The sequence below is a fragment of the Mus pahari genome, chromosome 1, assembly GCF_900095145.1.
Source record: "Mus pahari chromosome 1, PAHARI_EIJ_v1.1, whole genome shotgun sequence".
Lineage (NCBI taxonomy): Eukaryota > Metazoa > Chordata > Mammalia > Rodentia > Muridae > Mus > Mus pahari.
Window position 1 is genome coordinate 165,802,804 of NC_034590.1, and position 11,961 is coordinate 165,814,764.

Here is an 11,961-nt window from a genome sequence, read left to right on the forward strand (position 1 = left end):
AATTTCAGTGTCTCTGGTTTTATGTGGAGGTCTTTGATCCACTTAGACTTGAGCTTTGTACAAGGAGATAAGAATGGGTCAATTCTCATTCTACATGATAACCGCCAGTTGTGCCAGCACCATTTGCTGAAAATGTTGTCTTCTTTCCACTGGATGGTTTTAGCTCCCTTGTCAAAGTTCAAATGACCATAGGTGCGTGGATTCATTTCTGGGTCTTCAATTCTATTCCATTGATCAACCTGTCTGCTGCTGTGCCAGTACCATGCAGCTTTTATCACAATTGCTCTGTAGTACAGCTTGAGGTCAGGCATGGTGATTCCACCAGAGGTTCTTTTATTGCTGAGAATAGCTTTTGCTTTCCTACGTTTTTCGATATTCTAGATGAATTTATAAATTGCCCTTTCTAACTCACTGAAGAATTGAGCTGGAATTTTGATGGGGATTGCATTGAATTTGTAGATTGCTTTAGGCAAGGTAACCATTTTTACTATATTAATCCTGCCAATCCATGAGCATGGGAGATCTTTCCATCTTCTGAGATCTTCAATTTCTTTCTTCAGAGACTTGAAGTTCTTGTCATATAGATCTTTCACTTCCTTAGTTAGAGTCACACCAAGGTATTTTATATTATTTGTGACTATTGTGAAGGGTGTTGATTCCCTAATTTCTTTCTCATCCTGTTTATTCTTTGTGTAGAGAAAGACTACTGATTTGTTTGATTTAATTTTATATCCAGCTACTGCCCTGAAGCAGTTTATCAGGTTTAGGAGTTCTCTGGTGGACTTTTTAGGGTCACTTATATATGCTATCATATCATCTGCAAATAGTGATATTTTGACTTCTTCCTTTCCAATTTGTATCCCCTTGATTTCCTTTTGTTGTCGAATTGCTCTGGCTAGGACTTCAAGTACTATATTGAATAGGTAGAGAGAAAGTGGGCAGCCTTGTCTAGTCCCTGATTTTAATGGGATTGCTTCGAGTTTCTTTCCATTTAGTTTGATGTTGGCTACTGGCTTGGTGTATGTTGCTTTTATTATGTTTAGGTATGGGCCTTGAATTCCTGATCTTTCCAAGACTTTTATCATGAAGGGCTGTCAAATATTCTCATGTTTGACAAAATAAATTTTACATTAAAACAAATCAGAAAAGATAAAGAGGACACTTCATTCTAATTAAGGAAACAATTAACCAAGGAGACATTGCTATCTTAAACACATATGTACCAAACTCTTCTATACCCAATTTTATACAAAATGTACTTCTGGATTTAAAGAAACAAATTAACATCAATCCACTAATATTACTAATAGTAGGTAATTTCGAGACCTCACTTACTCCATTAGACATGTGTCTTGAATAAAAAATAGAGAAACATAAGAATTAATTGATTTCATACATTAAATGGATTTAACAGAATATTTTACCTAAATACAGAAAAATGCACTTTCATACCCAGGAGCATACGGAAGCTTTTCTAAAATAGACAGGATCTTGGGACAGAAAACAAATCTTTTCAAATTCAGAAAGTTGGAAATCACTCCTTGTTTCCTATCTGAATACAATAGAATGAAACCTATAATTGACAGCAAGCAAATCTCTAGTAAGTACATATATTCATGGAGATTAAATAACTCATTCCTGAATGATGAATGAGTCAAAGAAGAAATCAAGGAAAGAATAAAAATTTCCTATAGCTGAAAGAAAATGAAACACAGTACAAATAAAAGTTTGGAACCCATTGAAAGCTGTTCTACTAGAGAAAGTTTTAGCTCTAAGTACCTATTAAAATCAGAATAAGCCAAAATTCATGACTAAATAATGAGGCTCAAAATGTGAAAAAAAAAAAAAACAAAAAAAAAAACAAAAAAAAAACAAGAACAAACCATATCTAAACCCTCAAGAAATTTGACCTGAAGAAATAATTAAAACCAAAGCAGAAATCAGTGAAATGAAAACAAAGAGAACAAAAGAACTGCTGGTTTTAGAAGATAAAATTGATAAACTTTTTTTTAGCCCAACTAACCAAAAGAAAGAAAGGACTAAAATTAACAGAATCAGAAATGAACAGAGAAACTTTACAATAGATATCAAAGAAATCCAGAATGTTGTTAAGAAGTACTTAAATAAACAAACAAAAATCCCTGTACTCAATTAGGCTAAAACATCTAAAAGAAATGGATAAATGTCTAGATTCATTCAAATCACCAAAACTAAACCAAGAAAAAATAAATAACCTAAACAGACCCATTATAAATAAAAACTTTGAAATAGTAATAAAATAATCCAGGGCCAGACAGATTCAGGAATTTCACCAGATTTAAAAGGACAGCATTATCAATGATTGCCCTTCATCACCACCCTTCATCAAGGATACTCCTCTTTACCACAGAAAAGGGCAGGGTGAGGAGCCTCAGCCTCACACAAAATCCTACAGGTAACCAAGGGATGTTCAAAGTGGTAGAGAGAATCTTTCCCAGGGTACATCAATTGGTTATTCAATACTAAATAATCAGCCCTAAAAATACACATACTATTATGAAGTCTTAGCAGGTTATATTTTAAAATATGTATACAGGTACATGTACATATTGTATACACATACACCTACACATATACATATATGTATATAACAAGAAGTGAATTAAGGGGCCATGAATTCGAAAGATAGCAAGGAGAGATGTATTGGGGGTCTCGTAGGTAGGAAAAGAAAAAGGGAATTGAGGAAATAATATTATAATGTTAAAAATTAATAAAAGGAGTCAAAACATATCATATATAGTATGTATATTTGTATATTAATATTTGAATATAAAACATTAAATAATATATTTATACATAAACTAAAAACCATAAAACAACTAACCAGACATATAATGGGTAAGGATATAATGTTTAAAATGAAGTGAAAGTTTTCTGTTTTTCTAAAAATACTTGCCAAAATAACTTGGGACTCACTCTTCCTCAAAGTGCTCTGGAGAACATTAGTTTTGAGCCTATCTCAGCACCCTTCCATGATAGGTCTGTGCATGCCTAAGAATCTCCACAGCAACCAATCAGAATAGAAAACTTGAAATGTCTCACCTGAAAATAATTGACAGATGTTGATCAGACATACCAGCTAGTCTGATTTGACCATTAAATAATATGTATCAAAATATTACAGAGCTCCTGAAATATGTACTATAGTTTTGTGAAGAGGAAGGGGGACAGAGGGAGGGAGGGAGGGAGAGAGAAAGAGAGAGAGAGAGAGAGAGAGAGAGAGAGAGAGAGAATAAGACCTATTAGACACATTTTCAGGTTCTAACTGAACCCTTGGTATTCCTAAGGGTCTGTTGTATAGCAAAGTTAATTACCATGTTCAAGAACTTTGTCCTTCCATGAACTTTTTTCCCTAGCTCTTTTTAGAAGTAAATAAATAGGGAATTCAAGGGAAGAGGGAAGTCACAGCATGAGAAAAGTGAGACCTCTGGAGTCCAGGTAACCCCTACAGAGCCACCTTCTGCATGTGAGACCTCAGGAAATTTGCTCAACAGAGCTATTGTGTTGGTGTCACCAATTTGCTAGTCTGCCTTGCAATAGTGTTTTGGAGGGGAATGTATATGTGTGATTCATTTAAAGTACTTGCTACTCAGCAAGCCTTGCCCACCCTACCCATTCTTACAGTAAGGAAAGTCCAACAAAGGATTGCTAAACCAAAACCACTGCCAAGTGAGAACTGTGAATAGTTTTGCTGAGCTTAACTGAAGGGTATAAGAAATAGACTTTAGTTTATCTCCTACAGTATCTTGTTATTATTATAGTCAGTAAAATAAAAGTTATTGCTTCTAGAATTCCATCAATTTTTGACACAGCGCTGGCCTCTGTGGGCACCTGCACAGATATGGCATATATTCAAGCATACACACACACACACACACACACACACACACACACACTCACACACATACACTCATGCATACAGACTCACACACACAAATAAAATTGAAAATAATAAATGCTTATTCATGTCTTTAATCCTTTTTTATCAATTTGTATTTTTGCTGCTGAATAAATTAAGATCTGTGCAGCTCAGCAGCTTATCAGAGGTATAGTTTATAAGCATATTCTCCTGTATGTTGCCTCTCATCATCTCCATAACTCATGTCTCATGATAAGATCCTTAATATTTATCAGTAATTTAATTTGAATTCTCTCATTATCCCACATAAGAACACTTATCAAATCTCATATGAGAGACCCAAGTTTGTCTAGTCTACACAATTAGATTTCATATTATTTTTATCATGTGCTCCCCAAATGTAAAAGGGTTTGCAAACCATTATCTGAATTAATATGTAGAATCCATATAATTGTTTTTGTGTGTATAATTTCTAAATATTGAATAGGGAAATTTTCTGATAAAAACCCTGATACAAATGCAGGAGTGGTACCATGTCACATGCCCTTTGATGTTTTCTGATGACTTCCCTTAACCTAGTCACAGATAAATGGCATGAGACCCTAGTGAAGGGAGCAGCTGCTAGATAGCACTGTTTAGAAAACTGGGAACTGAAGCAGTAGAGGTAAACGACCAGTTTAAGAACTTCTGAACTTAAAAAAATAGACCTGTTCTAGTTTGCTTTCTATTGCTGCAAGAGACCAAGAGCCACTTTCGAGGAAAAGGTTTGATTCACTCACTTTTCTAGAACACAGTTCAGGATTGCCAGAAGTCAGGGCAGGAACTCAAGCAGGATAGGAAACCAAAGGCAGGAACTAAAGCAGAGGCCATGGAGAAATGCTGCTTATTGGCTTGCTCCTTATAGCTTGCTCAGCCTGCTTTCTTACAGCACCTAGGACCACCTTCCCAGGGGTAACCACTCACAGTCAGTTAGGCCCTTCCCCATCAACCATAAATCATGAAAATGTCCTACAGGCCAAGAGGATGGATGCATCAATAGAGAGTCCCTATTCCTAGATGACCCTGGCTTGTACCCAGTTGACAGAAGCTAACCAGTACAGGCCATCATTCTGGTTGAGCTTCCTTTTAGTCGTGTCTGCTCTCCTTGATATATCTGTGGGACTTTGTGAGGCACTACAATGTTCCCTTCCAGAAGCCAGGCAAGGGAGTGCAGAAGATAACCGTGAGTCCTAAGTGGCTTTCAGAAGGAGGAAGGATCTTCCCAGAGAAGTGATTCAAGCCAAATGCTGTGTAAATGAATAAAGGAGACTGTGGTCTGGTGTGCAAGGTGTTAAGATGCTGTGAGAGAAGAGATATATCATGTGACAAGGAAGGGAAGTTGGAATTATATCATAGAAGATACTAAATGCCACTGAAAATTTAATGTAAGAGGAGGGTAAGAATAAGGTCAATTTCCTGATATGGGTGTATACTAGTAACCCTGTGGCCCTTGGAGAATACTTTGTTGACTTTGTGGTACCACTTTCATCATTATACTAGCCCCCAGCAAAGGTCAATCTAACAAAGAAGGTTACGACTCTTGAAGGCTTAGGTATTGGACAAATCCTCCTTGCTTGTGGGACCGTGAAAGGCAGCCTGTTTTGGTTGAGTGAGGATTGCTCCAGAGACCCAATAGAAAACTCTACAAGGGACAGAACAATGAGCCACATTCCCAGAGACAAGTGCCTGACACCACAGAGCCCCCAACTCCATAATTCTGTGACTAGCAGTCATACAGACACAGGCCCAAGCTCCTGGCATTCTAGCTAGACTCCACCCCCACAGTTACCTGACAGTAGCCAGGTGTGCTCCTCCCCACAGCCACCCTGCAACTGCAAGACAGCCCAGCCCACTATAAAAGGGGCTGCTTGGCCCCTCCTCTCTCTCTTAAGCTCTCACCTCTCTCATTCTTATCTCTAGCTCTCCTTTATCCCCTCCCTTCCCCCTTCTCTCCAAGTGGCCATGGCTGGCCTCTCTTTTTATCTTCTCTCTGCCCTGCTACAATAAAACTCTAAAATTATAGACCATCTCTGTTCATCGAGGTCTGCCGTACTTGAATGATGGAATAGGCTTTCCCCAAAAAGCTGTATCTAACCTCCCCACGGAAGGCCTTCCTGTGCTCTAGCCACTACCGGACCAAGAACTCTCGCCCACGTGGGAACCACCCAGCACCCCCTCTCCCCCTGCCCACTCCTCTCTTTGGCTCCAAGGATGACTGAGCTGCACCCGGAGCCTCCACTTTGTCCTCATCTCTTCCAAGACATACAGTGGCATCTGGGATGTCCAAGACTGAGAACCTGTCATCTCTGGCTTCTGTCAGAGATCTCTGACTGCCCCCTGTCCAACCCCTTGGAGTGGGTCCGTGGCTTCACACAGCCAGACACCCACCCAGGGCCTTGTCGAGAGTGATTGGCAGTCCTCCGCCTCTACCTGCCCAGAGCATTGGAGCTCTGGTGAGACTTGGGTTCTCTCCCCCCCCTTTTATTCTCCCCCACCTGCTGCCCCCACCTGCTCATGCTAAAACAGTAGACATCTGTCTGGAACTTGGCTCTCCATCCTGTCTCAGAACTATCTCAGTCCCAGGCTACCCAGAGGATGTGTATCTCTGTGGTCTTTCCACTCCTGCCCCCCAGAAACCCCTTGACTCTTCATACTGAGGATGTTTAAAGATAGGTCCTCATGTCCCACTCTCAGAACTCAGCTCCAGTAGTATAATGTTGAAAGGGGCTCCCCAAAAGGTGAATCCACAAACAAAAGATGCACTGTTTTAAAGTTGTGTATTATCTAGCCACAGCACATTATAGAAGTAAAAAAACTTCAAAGCCCCTGAATGATAGAAAACAAACAGCACCTCATGCCACAGCAGAGACAAAGCAGATGAATAAGGGATTGCTCTGCTTTATCTGTGTGTCATATCTTCTTACGACCGACAGCAAAGCTTGCATCTCTTCTGTGCATCCCTGCAGGCAGCAGGTCACCAGAAATATCGACCCTCACTTCCCACAGGTAGGCCCAGCTGGCGACATTCCTTTAATATTGGGACATCTGGACATACTAAAGTTACATTTTCAATTTCTACCGACATGACTTATTTTGAAAGATTGGGAATCTAGTCTCTGAAAACACGTTTTTGTCTCAACAGAGAACAGCGTGAGTATTAACGCCCATGGCAGCTGATTATTTCAGCTGAAACATAGAAGAGTTCTACAGAAGGTTTAGAGAACAAGGCAGGATTTTTAAGGATAAAACTCCCTATTTTCTAACTTTTTTCACTCTGTAGAAAGAGATTGCTTATTTTTTAGCCACATTTTCAGCAGTTCCCATTTTCTTGTGGCAGGGACAAGACAGGAACTCGTCTCCAACAGGGGTGGGAAATCCTAAGTCAACTACTATTAAAACTAAAAACTAAAGGACAATTATCAGACACACTTTCCATTACCCAACCAATTAATTTGTTCTCTCATACATTGGGTATCTAAAATTTCTGTGCTGTGGGAAATGTCAAAGAACAACAAGGTATTTCTCTTGTCAATGGTTTTATTTATTTTATGCATGTGTCTTTGTCAGTATGCAAGTGTGTACACATATGTAAAAGTGCTTGTGGAGGGCAGAAAAGGGCATCAGCTCTTCCTGGAATTGAGCGTGTCAGGTGATTGTAAACTGCTGTACATGAGTGCAGAGAAGCAAATCAGGTCCTCTGCAAGAATAGCATGTGCTCTTAACTGCTGAGCCATGTCTCCAGCCCAGGATACAATTTCTTGAAGATTATAGTCTAATTGTATAGAGAAGACCTGCAGATGAATAACTATTTTGCCAATAATATAGAATATGGGATCCAGGCGATGGTTAAGAGTGTTTGCTGCTATTCTAGGGGACCCAGGTTCAGTTCCCAGAACCTATATTGAGGGCCTCACTCGTTCTTCTGCCTTCAGATCCAGGGTATCTGACACCACATCTTTTGGACTCTACAGGCACCTGCACTTATATAGCACCCATACACACCAATAAAAGCAATGAGCTCTGACTGGTCCAGCTAGTTAAATGCTTGGTGTGGCATTGGAAGGAAACAAGGAAGAAACACTGGGCTGTGAGACAGGAGTGATGAGTGGAGACTGTGGCAAACTCAGTATTTATATCATTCTAAGAGGGTAGGTACTTTTTCCTTCACTAACATAATCTTTTCAGAGAGAATCCAGTGACCTGAGGTTTTGTACATGTAGTATCTACAATCATAAAAGTTAATGACACATATCTATATTCCATATAGACCCCACAGACTACAATTTTTCAAATTCTTTAATAGCCACGCAGAAAAGAAAGTAATCACACTGTAACAGATAAAAGCTTGGGTTTAGAATTAGGCAGCCATAACCCGACACTGATTTACCTCTTACAGAAACAGATAATAAAAAATGGGTAACTCATAGTGTCATAAGATATAAATGATAGAACACACACATTTATTAGGATTGCCAGGAAATCACTAAAACTTATTCAATGACAGTTTCTTTGCCTATCATCTTTATTTTGCTTTGGAAGTTATTGCATGTATTCATGGAGTACAAGGTGATAGTATGAAATTTGTGTACACTGAAGAATAAGAAATCGAGAGAATATATTCACCGTGTAAGGTTTCATGTGTCAAACAGGATCTATTTTGTTTTGTGGTTTTCAAAAACCTACAAAAGCTGAAATTGCAGACGTAAGGAGTCACATGGTGGCAGCCAGGAGTCATATGGACACCAGATCATATTGTGGCCTCCAGATTTTGCAGATGAGGAGCAGATGTTGATAATGGGGAATAGTCCTCAAGGATTCAAGGTTAGGCTGGGAGTAAGAGTGGATCTTAAAGGTAGGTATACAATGTGACAGGTGACTCCAGTCAACAATAATTAGTTACATATTTCAAAATTGCTAAGCCCCTTTCAGGTGGAAGTCAGACCTAGAAGTTAGATTGGAAATATATAAGGAAAGACACTTCTCTTTGAAAGATGACAGAAGACACTGCGTATTAAAGATCATTGCGGTTCAGTTTGCACCATAGGTCCTTGGGGAGAGAGGACTGTCTCCTGTTCTCAGGTAGTAGTCATGGGCACTGGCCCATCGCCCTACTTGGACCTGATTCCCTCCATGCTTTATCCTGTGAGTAACTTGTCCAGCTTCAACTATGAGCTTAGACTCACCCCCTTCTCCCTGTATTTCTGGTTCTTTTACTGAGAATGGTGCTTAGAAACCACAATGTCTAATGATTTATTTCTCTCTTTCCTTTTGTAAGTATATCTTTCATTATTATCTGTTATAATTTCTCCCAAGGACATATCTTTTGATATGGAAGCTCGCCACACTTTTTTTTTTTTCCCTGTTAGTCTTTGTTGTACCATTTGCAGTAAGGGTTTCTATTTGTCTCTCCAGGGATTCATGTTCTTTTCCTATGTACATGTGTGAGTTATATATGGTGTTTTATATTGGTTTTCCGAGACAGGGTTTCACTGTGTATCTGTGTAGCCCTGGCTGTCCTGGAACTCACATTCTAGACCAGGCTGGCCTCGAACTCAGAGATCCACCTGCCTCTGCCTCCCAAGTGCTGGGATTAAAGGCGTGTGCCACCACTGCCCAGCCACTTTTTAGAGACCATTAATCTCTTCTACTTTTTTGAAATTCCTTTTTATTTTCATTTTCTAATACTCTTAAAAGCTTATCTCTCTAAACTCTTTGCTTATGTTCTTCTTCTGTCTATGTCAATTCCAATTTTAAAAGGTAATAATATTCTGAGTTCTGCCATCTCCCCCAAGCTTCCTTTCTTCTGGTCCCTTCATGGCTAATCTGATAACCGTGGCTTATGCTTTTCTTTTTGAGCATCTACCGTTTCTCTAATTTCTTCTAATTCAATAAAAAATATCAACCACTCATTTTGAATGCTGTGCATGGTTTTCATTTCTATCCTGGGTGTCTATTTCTAGTTTATTTTTACAAAGTGTAAAATACTATTATTTTTCCAGTTGTTTCAATTTAAAGGTTTTAAAACTTTCCTTTATTGAAAATGGCATAAAATCAATTAGGGCTCATTAGGAATGTAGCATGTGTTGAGTTTTAACATATAAGCATGAATGCTAATGTTATGTTACTATCATGACTATTTCTGAAAATGAATTTCCCTAGATTATCAGAAAGGCATAGAGCATATATGAGGCCGGGAACCAGCCCAGAAGTTTCCATATGGTAAATTTCAGACATAGAATGAAGAGAGAGCGGAAGAAAACAGCAATTGATGCTTTTCCCACATCCAGTAAGAACTCGGCATTTTACCGGAATTTCACTCTAGATAACCATGCATATTACCATTTAAAAGATAATTTTCCACTGATTCAGTATTGATATCAAATTATCCTTTTGTCCCTGCCTTGGCAGACAGTGGGTCTAAAATCAAATAAATGAAGATCTGGGTCCTGTTACCTGATGATGAATGTTCTTGAACACAATGACACCATTGGGCCTGAAAAGGGAAATGCAGAATAGTGTTGTGTTCTATCTAAACATAAGGTTGGACCTGGAGAGATGGTTCAGAGGTTAAGAGCACTGGCTGCTCTTTCAGAGGTCCTGAGCTCAATTTCCAGCAATCACATAGTATGGTTTAGAACTGTCTATAATGGGAACTGATGCCCTCTTCTGGCAGGCAGACTGGCATCTATGCAGACAGCACTCATATACATAACATATATATATACATCATACATCCATATGTACATACACACATATGTACATACACACATATCTACATACATACAGATGTTCCAAAGAAAAACTATCCTGTCACTCCCTAAACTGTGGGTGCTTAGAGTCTATACTTGCTGGCCACACTGAGAAGGAGAACATAAGTCTGGTGGCACAAACAAATAAGCACTGGCACTCATGCTCTCAAGATGGTCTCTTATGATTGACTTATAGGAAGAAAGCAGGATTTAGGTTAGGAAGAGTGATTTACATTCTTTTTTCCAGATAGTCCTCAGCAAACAACAACTGATCACTTAAACATTAAAACAGGTCTGCTTTAATGTTGTTGTTGTTGTCATTGTTGCTGCTGCTGTTGTTGTTGCAACTGTACCCAGAAACTGAACCCTTGCGTTATAGTTTGAGTTTGAAATATCCCCCATAAGCATACGTGTTTGAACTCTTGGTTCCTAGATGGAAGCACTCTCTGGGAGGGTTCTGGAACTTTTAGAAGAATAAGACTCTAAGAAAGGTGATTCAATTGGGATTCATCTTGAGGTCCTGTACCATAGCCTCCCTTTCTGCCCACATTCTGTTCCCTAATTGCTGAGGCAATGTGACTAGTCATCTCTGTCTTGACACCATGACTTCTTCACCATAAAGGATTATATCCCCTTAAACTAAAAGCCAGATAAGCCATTCCCCCTGAGGTTGTTTCTTTTTTTTTGTTTGTTTGTTTGTTTGTTTGTTTTGGATTTTATTGATTTTTTTTTTATTTTTTAAGATTTTATTTATTTATTATATGTAAGTACACTGTAGCTGTCTTCAGACACTCCAGAAGAGGGCATCAGATCTTGTTACGGATGGTTATGTGCCACCATGTGGTTGCTGGGATTTGAACTCCAGACCTTTGGAAGAGCAGTCGGGTGCTCTTACCCACTGAGTCATCTCACCAGCCCCGAGGTTGTTTCTTCTTAAGGAGTTCATTACAGTCATAAGGAAAATGACAAATAGACCCTGATAACCAGGGTCACTTTCAATCTAAAACCTGTTTATATGGAAGAGGGTGACGATCTCAGTACAGTTAAAGACTCTCTGTGTTCAAGAAAGTAGACGGGAGATAAGTGACTCACTCCACTACTCCACTGTGACATTGCCTTTGAAAATCATACTTATCCTGAATTCCTTGGGACCTGGACTATATCTCTGAGAAATCATCTCAAGTCTCATATTCTAGACTCAATAGAAATCCCACCCTAGACCATGACAATAGTAAAAAATTATAGAAAAGACATTTTCATCCTGAAACCAAGCAC